Source organism: Cricetulus griseus (genome assembly GCF_003668045.3).
Source record: "Cricetulus griseus strain 17A/GY chromosome 1 unlocalized genomic scaffold, alternate assembly CriGri-PICRH-1.0 chr1_0, whole genome shotgun sequence".
Classification (NCBI taxonomy): Eukaryota; Metazoa; Chordata; class Mammalia; order Rodentia; family Cricetidae; genus Cricetulus; species Cricetulus griseus.
The window spans coordinates 20,949,133-20,964,282 of NW_023276806.1; the positions used below are offsets into that span (position 1 = coordinate 20,949,133).

A 15,150-nucleotide genomic window follows, 5' to 3' on the forward strand; every position below is an offset into this window, starting at 1 on the left:
GAGACACACACAGAGACACACACATGTACACACAGACACGCAGACACACAGACACACACACACACTGTCTGAGGTGGGTGCAGGGGCAGGAAAATGAGGCCCTCTGGGTCAGAAAGAATCTAGAAAGAAAAGAGGCTACAGACTGGAAGATACATTCACACGATGAAGAACAGGAGTGAAGCATTTGACAACGTACGGTCCCTTATTCACGACCAAGGCTGTTAGAGGCAGTGTACAAGCATTGTCAGCTGTTTGCTTTGGGGTCACAATGAGTAGACATGAAGGGGGCAGATCTCATTTCAGGCATTCTATGACTGAGACGCTCACTGCGTAGCTCACTGCGTAGCTCACTGCTGCCACGATTGCCCAAAGACAAGAGCAGTCCTGGACTCAGAAAACGCATTGCTGCCTTTGGCTGTGCGGTGCCTTTCCCACCTCACCCAGCTTGCTCCTCCATGTTCTACTCACGAGGACTGCCCCAGCAAACAACGCTCTTTCCCATCCTGAACCCTGGAGCTCAGGCAGACTCCGGTCAAGTGCCATAGGCTCCAAAGGAGGGATTCTGGGAATGGGCTATGCAATCCATCTGAGCACATGTTCTTTATGACATGGGGGATGGTGAGAAGTTTCTGCCCCTCTCAGTGGTTTTTATCAGCCTGGATTAGCCTCTGCTGACCTGGCCACTTTCCCTCCCTGCCCTGGTGACTTAATGAAAATGAGCCTCCTCTAGGCCTCAGCCTGGCGCTTCATTAAGTCCTTTGTGTTGTAATTATCTGTGTACATCCTGGGCCATGAGCTGAAGCAGAAGCCAGCGATAAATTACTGAAATCACTACTGTGGCTTAACACCTTTTATAGCATCCATAAAACCTCTCAGTTATTGCAGCCTTCACTTGGTCACTCTACAGAACAGCACTGCCGGCGAAGAAAAGCTGTAGATAGCCCTGGCCACACTCTTTATGAGCTCTAAAGACAAAGAGCTTCTGTGGCCAGGGCATGGTTTTGTTGTCATTCCTCACTGTGTCCCCTCCAAACTGTCAACATCAGGAGCCGACATCACTGCAGTCCCAGCTGCTGTCATCTGTATCGAGATGAAATTTGTACCCTGACCAAACATTGACAGCTCGCTTGGTGCAGAGAGCGTACTTCCTTTCACCAAGGACCACTGATGGAAATGTTCGGCAAATGAATGAATTGATAAGTGGTGGGACATAAAAGAATCTGGTTATTTAGTTGACATAATCACTCAGCGGCACCTGCGGTTTCCTGAGTTCTTCCCTACATGAGACAGTCATAATCACGTTAACATGCTAATCCTGAATCTAAAGAAACTCCAGCCTGTATCTTATTACCAAATCGTGTGTGTGTGTGTGTGTGTGTGTGTGTGTGTGTGTGTGTGTGTGTGTGTGTGTGTGTCCACGCCAGCACGGACACGCTCAGAGTGATAGGATATTTTAGGACCACACTAGCAAAATGAATCACTTTGAATAACTCCAAAATAGCAATAGAATTACAGCAATTTATGCCATGATTTAACTGGAGGAGAAAATACCATCGTTGATGCAGCTGGAGACTCTCCTATTCATAGAAGCTCCCTAAGGTTTAGCTATCATGAGTGAACAGAAGGCAGGAGGAAGCCCTGTCTCTGTTTTCTGGAGACTCTAAGATGATAAAATAAGATACTCAATATTTTAGCTGTGAGGGAGTTGAAGCCTAAACAGGATTTGAACACATCTGGAGGAATCTGCTGGGGATAGACATAGCCTGGAGTTCCCATTTCTGTGAAAAGAGCAGCTTGTGACAGAGAGAGAGTGAGTGAGTGTGTGTGAGAGAGAGAGAGAGAGGGAGAGAGAGAGAATGGTGTGATGTCCCTGTCCAGCAGCTGGTGTTCTGTGAGTAACTCAGAGGACATCTGCTGTTTGGTGAAATGGGCTTACTATAAGGAAAAAGAAAAGGTGAGCCTCTGGGCTGGAAGCGAAGCCACCCCTAGACTCCACTTTTCTGGTTCATTTTTACTCAGTTCTGGAGTGGGTTTAGGCCAGATGGCTTCTGGGAATTTCCCAGTCATAGTATTCTCAAACTCTAAGGATGGCCCAAACATAGCATGGCATGACAGAAGAGCAAGACCAGTAATGGGACAATGAGAGCATGAAGGGCCTGGGAGCCTGTAGAGGCCAACGCACGTGTTCATGGGAATGAGGGAGCCATGCACTTCTGAAACCTTGCTTCCCTCGGTTCGCTATGCTGAAGCCTGCCTTGGCAGCCTGGAAACAATGGACCAGAAATGGCTCCTTCTGGTTCTGCCAGGATGTCGCATGCCACAGGTGAGGAAAATAAAACCCAATAGAAATGGCAGCAAAAAACACAGTGGTTTTCACATTCCACACAAGTTTGCAAACCTGCTCTAACTGGTACCGAAATATTGCTAGCATCTTTATCCCCGTCCAGTGCCCACTCACATTCTGCCTTTCTGCTCTTTGTTTGTTTTTGCCTTGCTTGTAGCTTGCACTAATCCTTTTTCTCTATTTCTCTTTGGCCTCCAGAGAAACCCACGTAGCACATCACCAGGGAGAATAGCATAAATACACAGTAATAAAAACATATGGGCTCCAGGATGCTCTGTCAACACATAGGTCTTCTGTGCAATTGTGTCCAGCTAGTGAGAGACGGGAAGGAAAGGAGTGAAAAGAAAGCAAAATAGACAAAATAGACTTTTTCCCTTTTAATGAGTGACTACACTCATTCCCATTGGGAGACTCAAAATGTTCAAGAAAAATTATACATAAAATTCTTCTCTCTGCTATCTGAGGTTGTTTGATCCTAAGGTGACTGACATACTCTGGAAGTAGATGTGGTAGAAGCTTGCTACATAACCTACTGTTGAGTGTTTTACAAAGTTAAGTGGCAATAATCATGCCAAGGGTGACACTTGTTGGTACTATCATTGAGCCTGTGTTGAGTGTCTTCCTATAACCAAGTACTAGGCAGTTTCTGGGAGTTTCCCTGGCCAATGAGGCCATAGGCAATGCTGTTAAAAATAAGACCTTCACAACAATCCCACCTGGTTCATATGGCCATCACAGAAAAGAGTATAGGCATTTCTTTAAAAAAAAAAAGTTTAAAATAGGCCGGGCAGTGGTGGAGCATGCCTTTAGTCCCAGTACTCAGGAGGCAGAGGCCGGTGGATCTCTGTGAGTTCGAGACCAGCCTGGTCTACAAGAGCAAGTTCCAGGACAGTCTCCAAAGCCACAGAGAAACCCTGTCTTGAAAAACAAAAACAAAAAGAAAAGTTTAAAATAAGACAACCATACGATCTAGCAATTCCACTCTTGGCTATACAGACAAAGGAAACAAAATCAATACAGTTAATGTTCGTGGTACTACTCCCAATAACTAAGACATGGAAACCACCCAAATGTCTGGCAAAGAATAAATAGATAAAGAAAATATAGTATCATTTTTACTTTGTTCTGATTTGTTTTTTGAGACCGGGTTTCTCTGTGCAGCATTGGCTGTCCTAGAAGTCACACTGTAGACTGGACTAGCCCCCAAGATCTACCTGCCTCTGCCTTTGCCTCCTGAGGGCTTTGACTGAAGGTGTATGCCACCTCCTCCTGGCTTGAAATGTAGTATCTTTATGTGGTGGAATACTATTTCTCCTTAAAGAGGAAAACCCTGACCATTTGGACACTGGGCTAAGTGAAATGAGCTCAGAGAGAAAAGCACTGCATGACCTCATATGTGGAATGTTAAAGTCTCAGACTCAAACAAGCAGACACTGAAAGGTTGGTTACTAGGGCCTGGGGCTTGGGGGCTGGGATTAAACAATGAACACAGTTTCAGCCAGACCAGAGGAGTAACTGTAACTCTCTACCTGTAACATGGAGAAAACAATATTGTCCTTATCTCTGTCCCAGGGCATTTGTGATGCTAAAGGAACAATACTGTCCCTATCTGTGACTCAGGGCGTTTGTAATGCTAAAGGAATGTGGGAAAAAAAAAAATGTGATGCTTTGTACTTTAGCCTCAATGTGCTGAGTTTAAGATGGAGTTTGTTATAGCATAATAATCAAGTAAGTTTTTAAAAAATAGAAAATAGTAGTAGTGAATACTCAATAAATTATTAATCTGAATCATTTAGCGATTGCTGCATAATAAATCACCTCAAAAATAGTGTGAGAGAAAAACAACCATTTTTTCTTGTAAGACTCTGTTGTCTGGAAGCTCCTCTTATCAGGGCTGGACTCCTGTCATGTGGTGAGGCAGTGACTGGAGGTAGGACTTCTGATGGACGGTGTAATAGGTCTTTTTAGGACACAGCAAGTTGTAGACGTCAGGACACACGGGAACATCACCGTGCCAAGTTTCAGGATTTTCTTTCCTTTGTGTGACTTTCTGAGTGACATTTGTTGTTTTGGGGTGAACTTTTTAATGTTTACCTTGATGGAAATGGGAAGTTGTTCCTGTCCATATTTTCTTCCAAGTTTTGCCAAAAATGTCTTGATTCATTTTTTTTTTTTTCTAGGCTGGTCTTGAACTCACGGAGATCCACCTGGTTTTGCCTCCTGAGTGCCAGGATTAAAGGCATGCAGCACCACCGCTAGACAGAGTCTTGACACTTCTACAGGAAGCATCCCTGACGTTCACATAATTCTAGCTCTTTCCTAGGGACCACACGCATTTTTGCATTGCTTTCAGTAATGAGCTGCAGGGCTGTTTATTTCTTTATCCCCTCAGTAAATGACATAGCAGTGCTCATAACAATTTTTTTTAAACTCACACACCCAGACTGAGAAATATCCTTGAATTTATTTATTTTTGGTTTCTTTTTAAGATTTTATATATTACGTATAAACATTCTGCTTCCATGTATATCTGCACACCAGAAGAGGGCACCAGATCTCATAACGATGGCTGTGAGCCACCATGTAGTTGCTGGGAATTGAACTCAGGACCTCTGGAAGAACAGTCGGTGCTCTTAACCTCTGAGCCATCTCTCCAGCCCCAAAAGGTGGTTTTTGTTTTTGTTTTTTTTTTTCTTCGAGACAGGGTTTCTCTGTGTAGCTTTGGAGCCTATCCTGGCACTCGCTCTGGAGACCAGGGCTGGCCTCAAACTCACAGAGATTTGCCTGCCTCTGCCTCTGCCTCTCGAGTGCTGGGATTAAAGGCGTGCGCCACCAACGCCTGGCACTCATAACAGCTTTTAACTTAAAATTTTGTTCTCATTATGTTTAACTGCGTGTATGTGTGTATACATACATGTGTACATATGTGTGCACACATGTTTGTGAGTGCACACATGTGAGTACAGGTACCCTTGGAGGCTCAAGGTCTTCCTGGAGCCAGAGGTAGTTCTGACCTCGTGACAGGGATGCTGGGAACTGAACTCAGGTCCTCAGAAGGAGCAAGAAGTGCTCTCAACAGGGAGTTGTCGCTCCACTCACTTCGCTTTTTGTTGAGGGGCTACCTATGTAGCCTAGGCTGACCTGAAACTGGATTTGTAGACCAGGCTGCCGTTGCATCTGCTCTGCAACTGAAGGTGCACACTGTCATGCCAGGCCTCACAGGAATACTAGCGGTGGGCTGGCCCTTCTACCGAAAGCAGCCACACAGCTGGGTAAACTATGTGTGGCAAGTGTTCACCAGCAGGGAAAAAAGCATGAATAAGCAAAGGACTGAATCCCTGAGATGAGGAAATATAGGAAAAGCCAAGCATCGTGTTCACAGCTGCTTTCTCTCTGAGGCACTTTCCAAACCAAAGTGTAAAATGGACCCCAGCGAAGGCTAGTGACTCTGCAGAGGTAGAGGTCAGAGTGCTGGCTTTGAACCTGGCTGGCATCTGTTAAGGAGTCGAGTCGCTGAACCGGAAGGAGCAGCACACGGAAGCCCATGTGACTACTCTCTGTTGTGTTGTAAGAGTGCTTTTCCTGCTTGTATGTCTGGATTCCATGTCTATGCCTAGTGCCCCAGGAGGTCAGAAAAGTGTGTTGGATACCCTGGACCAGAGTTAGAGATGGTTGTGAGTCACCATGTGGGTGCTGTGAACTGAACCTGAGGCCTCTGCAAGAAAATTTGTTCTTAACTACTAAGCCATCTCTCTAGCTCCAAAAATCTGTGTGAATTTTTTTTTAGATTTAATTTTACTTATGTGTATGTGTCTGTGCCACATGTGTGTGCCAGAAGACAATGTCAGATTCCCTAGAACTGGAATTACAGATTATTGTGAGCCTCCTGATATGGGTGCTAGGATTCGAACTCAGATCTTCTAAAAGAACAGTCAGTGCTCCTATACACTGATCCATCTCACCAATCCCAAAGGGTCATTCTTAAATAACTTTTAAACACACAGTATACTTTAACTTTTTTCTGTCATGGATCTTATTAAGGATTGTTCAAACACATTCTTTTAGGTGTCTGTCAGAATTATCTGTCTGTCATATTATTTCTAGACTCCGGAATGGCCTCCAATGATTATTATTTCCTGGTAGCCATGACCCTGGGCATTATCTTCCTATACTACAGAGAGCTAAGCCATAAAACCAATAAGATGCAGTCAAGGTCATAAAAGACATTGTAGCTTCCACCTTGCTCAGTCCTGGACTACTCATTGTGGAAGATGCCAAATGCCATGTCTTTAAAATGCAAGCAGCCCTGTGGAGATACTTACAATGTTGAAAAATTGAGGTTTGCTGCTACTAGCCAGCACTAAGGCATTGGGTACTTGAATCTGTCACTATGGAAGTAGATCCTCTGGCCTTGGCCAAGATTCCAAATGACTGCAACCTTGGTCTGTGTCTTTGAAGTGACCCATGTCTCAGAGACAGAACTGCCCGATACTTTAGCTCCAGCACTTCTGATCCAGGGAAATTATGCATTTGTGTTAACTGTGTTTACAGCTCTAAATGTTAGCAAAGGAAAGACTTGGAGAAGTGAAAAATATCAGTGCAATGAAGAAATTGTTGACAGAAACCCATGAAACTTCAAGGATAGTGCTGGTGAGAGCTCAGAAGGAAAATCTGGAAAATAGGTTTGAAGACCAAAAGAAGAGAGATTTCTGTTGTAATAGATGGCAATAGAAAGTCTAGGAACATTTACTAAAAAGCAAGTATAGAGAGAAGGGAGGAAGGAAGGAAGGGAGGGAGGGAGGGAGGGAGGGAGGCAGGAAGATACGGGGTGGGGAGGCAGACAAGTTGGCAAAGTCTTTGCTATGCAATCGTAAGGACACGAGTTTTATCCCCAGAAATCAGTATTTAAAAAGCGGGACATGGTACCTTCTGCTTTCCATCATGACAGTGAGAAGGCAGAGAGAGATTCCTGGAGTTTGCTGGCAGCCTAGCCTACTTGTTCAGTTCTAGGCCAGTGAGTATCTCAAAAAACCACAACCAGCACTGCCTGTCTTCTTAACCTCTATGGACTCCGTCTTTGGAATTGTAAGGCAAAATAAATTATTTCTTCTATTAAAAACATAGCTGGCTGCCTCTTCCTCCATTACACAAGTGCACGTACCCACACACACACACACACCACACAACTGCACCTAAACAGCTGGATGATGGAGCTGAGATTTCCTGGCGGTGTTACACAGACTGTTTGGAGTCTTCCTGCTCCCTACAGCAGTATGTGAGAGGGTGGTAAACTGAAGAAGAACTCTCAACTAAAGACAAGACAATCTGATTCCAAAACTGTCCCCGTGACAGGCATAAACGTGTAGAACAGCCTTCAGCCAAAGATCAACCCATAAAAACATGGTCTGAGGATGAAGCAGAGGTAACTGACTTCCCAATTTGTTTTCATGATTTAGAAAATGTTCAGCAAATACTTCAGAGAACCATAGGCTCCTCTAAAACCCAAGGGCATTGTCCTTCAGCTGTTTCAACAAACCCCCACTGTAAAGAGAGACTTACCTTAAAGAGATGTACTGGTGTAGCTTTTGCCTAAAGGAAGGAATCAAGCCTTGTGCAGGTAATATACAAAATTTGGGAAACATCCATCACCAGAAACTCTACAGGTTGAAATGAAGGTACAGAAACTATAATTCATTAAAATGAAAACCCACCGGCATTTGTCTGGTTGGACTTCAAACTGCCCCGTTTCCCACTCAAAATGGGGAAATCCACAGCAGCCATTCTATATGGCCCATCGTTCTGTGTCAGAAGTGGGAGGGACAGAAGACCTGTCTCTTAAGTCACAGACCTCCAGGTGCAGAGGAACTAATACACGGAAGGGGCCTCATCTGCCCCTGGACCCAACACAGAAAGGATGGATATATTTTACATGTGTGAGGGACAGGAATCACGGGGGAGTAGAGAACAGACTGTAAGAACCAGCACCCTCAGTCATCCTTAATAATGGTAACCCCCACCAACGTGTATATAAAACTGAGCCATGCAACCAACAGGGGGCACTGTCAGCACATCGGGGACTGTAGAGGGCACACCACTTTCACACTGGGTCTCTCTGAAACTTACTGTGGGGGAAGGCCCTAACTTGTGCTGAGGTCACTCAAAACAATCCTAGGGAGAAGAGCAGGTGGGGAAAGACAGAAACTTCCCACCAGTAACCAGCACTAACTCACCAAGCCGGCTGTGCGAGAGTTCTTCAAAGCTGATCATCCTCAGTCAAGCCTTCCAATGACCCCAGCCTTGGTCAACATCCTGACTGGACCATCAAGATGGATCTCAAGACAGAGTAATGCAGCCAAACTGCTGCTGAGATTCCTGGCCCACAGAAATTAGGTAATAAATGCTTATTGTTTTAAGCCATTAAGTTTAAACTATGTTTTAATTGATGGGTAATACAGCCTTATTTCAATTCCCAGCACCGAAATAAAAAGCTGAGCCCAGAGGCATGTGCCTATAAGCCCAGATCTTGGGCAGCAGAGATGGGGAGATGCCCAAGATTTACTGGCCAGCCAGTGTAGCCAATTAATGAGCTCCAGGTTCAGGGAGAGTTCTTGTCTCAACAAATAAGGGAGGAGCTAAAGAGATGGCTCGGCGGTTAGGAACACTTGTTCCTCTTAGATGGGTTCATCTTCCAGCACCTACAAGGTGGCTGTATCCACATGTCCAGTTCTAAGGAATTCAATGCCCATTTCTGACCTTTGCAGATAACAGGCACACATGTGGTACACACACACACACACACACACACACACACACACACACACACACATGAAGACACACATGCACATGCACACACACACATACACACACATATATAGGCAAAACACTCATACACATAGAATGAAAAATAACATATTTTTAAAAAGTAGAGATCGATTAAGAAAGACATCCAACACGCACACACACACACACACACACACACACACACACACACACACACAGTCAAGTGTGCTTACAGACAGTGATGGGAAAAATCTGGAGCTGTTTCTTGATTGCATTCTACCTAATTCAGCTCATGCAACAAAGTTACACAAATTCATCCAATAATTTTGCCTGCAGAACACACCAGCACCACCTGTGTAGCTCTCAAGTGTGTACGTGGGCTTGTAATTGCTCGTTATTGTGGGGAAGTTGTTGCTGAGTTTGAAACCACACAATTAGCAGGGAGAGAAGGGTGGCATATCTGGTGGTGAAAGCATGAACCTGATCCAGGTCACTCGTCACCCGGGTCCCCACAGCCTCTCACACCCCTCAGACACCCTGTCCAAGAGGAATAGACCAGTTCCCTGCCAAACAGCATTCTGCTCTGCTGGGCACTGTTGAGCCACTTTCTCCAACATAACAAAGTCTGTGGTCCGAGTGGATCCCCAGCCCTAACTGCATGTTCCAGCTCCAAAGCCTGGTTGGGTTGATTCTTGATGCTTAAGCTGCAAGACTCCAGGTAGTTATGCCTCCACTCCCACGGTTGCAAGGCGGAGGGACAGGAAGATCCTGTGTGACACACAGACTAGCTGCAGAGTCTAGCCATCCTTGGCCAGTTGCCTCAACCCATGATGAATTCCATCAGTGTCAGGTCCAAAGGGTATGCCCCCAAAAGGGTAGGCCCCCAGACTCATCCAAAATTGAGTCGAGGCCCAGCTCAATTTGGACTACAGAAGGATTCCTAGTGGTTAGACAAAAGTCAGCATTCCTTAGGAACTAATGAAACCTATTCCCATCTATCAAAAGGAAGTATTTCCCTTACCTCCAGCAAAAGGGACATATGGCTCTCCAGTTGGCATATATATTTGGTGACCATCAGCACTTCAAAAGTCCATGCTAGCATCCTAGCCTTTCTCACCTCCATCCCCCCACCCCCGCCCCCACCCCAGCCTCTCACCCTTCTTACAATCCAGCTGTTCTATAATCTTATAATTGCTTTTTCTCCCCTGCTTCTGCTATACTCTACACTGTTTTCCCTCGTCTCTATCCCCTGCTCTTCTCCATCTCTTGCAGGGAGCCCTTAGCCATGCCCAATCTTCTGGCCTCATCCAGTCTACTTCTTTCTCTACGCTCCTCCAGATGCCTCTGGTTGGTTGTTCTCTCTCTCTCTCTCTCTCTCTCTCTCTCTCTCTCTCTCTCTCTCTCTCACACACACACACACACACACACACACACACACACACCTGCAATAAAAACCTTCCCCTTGACCAAATCATGGAGTGGCCTTGTCCTCAGTTTATTCAATCCGCTGTGTGCCTCTGCCCACTTAACCCCCCATTCCCTAAAGAGGACATCAACACAGAAAAGTGGAGAAGCACACAGGGGAAAAAACTAAGGAAGATGAAAGGGCCAACAAGTAAACAGCATCACTGGAGCTGCAGGGACTGTGTGTACCTCACCTGTCCCTTTAGACTCTGTTCTCCAGGTATCAAGAGCTAGAGTAACGTCTCATGACGTTTGACCTTCCAGCCATGTGAGACAGAAATTCCTAAGGCTACTATGTGTTAAACTGCAAGGCTGTTTTTGACATCTGCTGGGTAAAATCTTACAAGGAGCCTTTATATTGGGTTGTAATGAATTGTGTGGAGATTGTGTGCCAAATAAAGCTCCTTTCAAATAAAAGGATGACACAGGATGGTATCTGAGGGTTTGTCCCTGCAGGGTCTCCAACTATGGAAAGGTGAGTGCTGTTAGGAGGAGACCCTACAAGCACTGTACATGGGACACTGGTTGGGGCCGGGGAGATTCTCCATATGTAAGACAGACAAACTGCCTGAAACTAAAATACAGAGCAGCTTGTAATTTTACTTTTTTAAATTAAATTAAAATTAAAGTAGTTTTACTCTGTGTGCTTTCTCTAATGTGCATTGGAAAGATTAGACCCTGCAATTTTAGTAGGGAAAGGGGGCACTCAAGGGACTTGTTCTTGAATGGAGAGCACCAAGCCAGAGCACTCCACATTTACAGCAACCTGACCTGCAAGAAACAGAACACCCGAGTTTTTGGTGGTTACAAGAAAACATGAGAAAGTTATCCTCAGTATTCCTCCAACAAGGAAGCTATTACAATGCCACTTCCTGGACACTCCAGAGTGTGGGTTCCCTATCACAGGCTCGTAATTCTTTGTAGTCACTCTATTTGTCTCATGAGATACTGAAGATTTCTCAAAAACAGATTTACAATTGATTATATTGCAGAGTAATATATAGCACTGTTGATATGGAGTCAAAGGGAAGAATTTTTAAATGACACAAAATAAAAAATAGTGTATTGTGATCTAAGAAGGTATTTGAAGGTCATAGCTGTGTAGGTAACTCCAGAATAATGCATGGGGATGAAAAGGAGAGTGGATCGAATCCTTACAGAACACAGAGGATTTTGTAATTCTCGATGTTAGCCTTGCACATGGACTTGGGATGTCACTCAGTGGGTAGATGGCTCGCCCAGCATGCATGAGACCCTGGGTTTGAAGGCATATGTGTGTGGTGACATTTGCCTATACTCTCAGCACTTGCTAGAAGGATCAGGAGACCAAGGTCATCCTCAGCTACAGAGGAGGTTCTAGGGCAGCCTGGGCTACACAAGTTCCTTGTTTTTAATCAAAACAACAACAAAAAACAGCAGCACACGTCTGAGGCTATAACTAAGTTACATTCAGACTCTACTATGCGGCTTTCACTGAGCAGGGCAGTGGGTAAGCCCCGAAAGAGCATGTCAGCCCAGAGAAGAGTCTGGAAGATGACATTCTCACAGTCTTCTTAGCCAAAACAAACAATGGCCGAGTTAGATCAGCAAACACTGAAGAACTGACTGCAGGCCCTGAGACCCCCAAATGCCAAGCTGCAAATGACTTCTCAAAGCCACATTACATACTGACTGTGTAATGAATGAGACGCATCTAGGCACAGATTTACTTCCCTAATTACATTTTGCTTGTGGTAATAGTAAAGCTTGCCTGCATTCCCCAGTCACCTCTGGAAGAGAGAGCGGCCATAGGAGCCTGATGGGCAACAAGATAGAAAACAGATTGAGGATGCCCAAGTGCGAAGAGTTTTGTAAGGAAAAGATTAACATCCATGAGTTTATAACATGGCTTCTTCTTCAACCCTCTGTTCCTTCCTCTCTGCCCTGTGCTTTCCTTTTCTTCTGGAGAATTCATAGAAGGCTCATTAGAAGTATAGAAACAGGGCCTGGGGGGATGGCTGGATGACTAAGTGTACGTGCTCCATGAGCATGAGGACCTGAGTTTGGATCCTCAGCACTCGTGTAAAAAACAGGCATGGCCTTGTACACCTTAAGCTTGAGTGGCAGAGACAGGAGGATCACTGGGCCTTGCTGGACAGCCTGCCTAGTCAAAAAGCACTGAGCTCCAAGTTTGGTGCAAGAGACCTGCCTCAAAGTAATAGGGTGGAAAGGACAGAGCCAGATACCTGATGTCCTTCCCTTGTATCCCCAGGGCACGAACACACCTGCACATACAAATGTACACAGGACACCCACAATGGGAAATGTGTATTGCAGTCTTCATGAAATCATGGTTTGTGGAAAGGGAAAGAAAACACTACAATTTATTGATTCCCTTCAAAAGTCTGTATCACATAAATTGTCTATTTTCATCTTCTCTAAAACACTAAAAAATGCACATATTATCACTCTAGACATGAAAGAACCTGATGTTTGGAGATATTTACATAATGAACAAAAAGTTCAACTTTTAATTTGAATTAAGACCCGTGTGGCCTTTCCAGTATATAATCAGGTCTAGCCATTTTGTATTCCAACCTGTCAACACCCAGTGAGTGATGAGCAGAAGTCGTGGGAGCCACTGTTTTTGAGCTGATCCCTGCATTTGGCCCCCAACAGATTGGACCAAACCAGAATGTGGCTGCTCGTGTTAAATGCTATAGAATCAAAGTAAAAACTCAAAGAAATAGATACTTCCCTCCAAAGAGACCAGATTTTCCTGAAAACAAGAAATTCCAGTCTGCCTGAATCAGCAATAAGCCCTTGGTTTTAACCCTCTTCAAAGCAGCAGCCCAGAGGAGCCGGTGGCTCTGCACTGTCGGCTCTACACTGCCGAGCAGAAAGACCAACTAAGGCCAGTGTAGTGTTCACAAGAGAATGGGCTATGGAGGGTAGCAATGGTGGGAGGGATGTGAGTAGTCAGTGTGGGAAAAACAAGCCATGAAAGGAGCAAGATGTTCTTGGTGACCCGGATGAGGAGAGCAGAAAACATAACCCCCATGCCCACTAGGCAGAGAAGGACCATCAAGCCCATGGGAGAGAGAGTAGTTCTGAAGGGATTATGGGAATAAGAAATCTAGGAAGAGGCCCAAATGCAGGCTGGGGCTTAGTAGCTGAGATTAAGAAGGTATTTTGAGGCTGGATGTTGGTGGCGCATGCGAGGCAGAGGCAAGCGGATCTCTGTGAGTTCGAGGCCAGCCTGGTCTACGGAGCGAGTTCCAGGACAGACTCCAAAGCAATACAGAGAAACCCTGTTTCAGGAGGAAGGAGAAGGAGGGAAGAGGGAGGAGGGCTGGTGGCTGGCGGCGAACGCGGACGCTTCGGGAGTACAAGGTGGTGGGGCGCTGCTTGCCCACCCCGAAGTTCGACACGAAGTCCCGATTTTGGTCCCAGCTGAAGATGAAGTCATCCTCCGTGGAGACAGTACACTGTGCAGAGGTGCGACCTGCGGTCCCACGGCGGGTGAAGAACTTTGCCATCTGGCTGCGCTATGACTCACAACATGGCACACACCTTGTGCCGAGAATACCGGGACCTGACCACTGCTGGGGCGGTCACTCGGTGCTAGACATGGGTGCCCAGCACCGCGTCCGTGCTCACTCCAGGAACATGATGAAGGTGGAAGAGATTGCAGAGGGCAAGTGCTGACGGCCAGCTGTCAAGCAGCTCCGGGCCTCCAAGATCGAGTTCTCGCTTCCTCACCGTGTGCTGCGGCGCCAGCACAGCCACGCTTCACCACCAAGAGGCCTAACTCCTGCGCTAGACCGACTGAATAAAACTCAAGTGTCCAAAAAAAAAAAAAAAAAAGAAAAAAAAAGAAAGAAAAGAAAAGTAATTGCTCTCAAATCAGGTGTTGGCCCACACCTTTAATCCAAGCACTTGGGAGGCAGAGGCAGGCAGATCTCCGAGTTCAAGGCCAGCCTGGTCCCAGAGTAAGTTCCAAGACAGTAAAGGGCTACATAGAGATGCCCTATCTGGAGAAGGTGGGGGAAGAAGTTGTTCTCTCACAGGCTCTTCTCTGGAGGGTGCCATGTCAGCAAGAGTGAGGAAACCCACTCTCCTGCCATTTCCCACCATCAGTAAGAACAGCCCAGACATAAAGCACCTGCCTGGGGCATTTGAGTCTGTTGGCTATAGGTTTGGGTTTTGACATCAGGGAGGTCAGGGCAGGAAGCCCAGCCCCTTTGGTGGTTGCTGTGTGGCTTCAGTGTATGGTCGGCAAGATTAGATAGCATTATGGAATAATCTTCTTGTACACCGTGACGCTGTGTTTTTCTGAATGGTTTAATACAACACTGAACAGCCAATAGCCAGGCAGGATTTCCAGGCACAGAGACTGCTGGGAAGAAAGAGATTGCTGGAGTTGCAGAGGGAACAGCACGGGCATTACAGAGTAAAGGTGACGGATCCATGTAAAAGAACATCCACTGAAAGATACTGGTTAATTTAAGTTATAAGAGCTGGGTAGAAACACACCTAAGCAGAAGCCTAAGCTAAGCTCGCATAATTAATAAGTCTCCATG

At 45.7% G+C, this 15,150-nt stretch overlaps 1 pseudogene; it reads left to right on the forward strand.

The window, feature by feature from the left end:
- The first annotated feature begins 162 nt into the window (after positions 1 to 162).
- On the forward strand, positions 163 to 14,403 carry LOC113833512 (annotated as a pseudogene).
- The last annotated feature ends 747 nt before the right edge of the window (positions 14,404 to 15,150 follow it).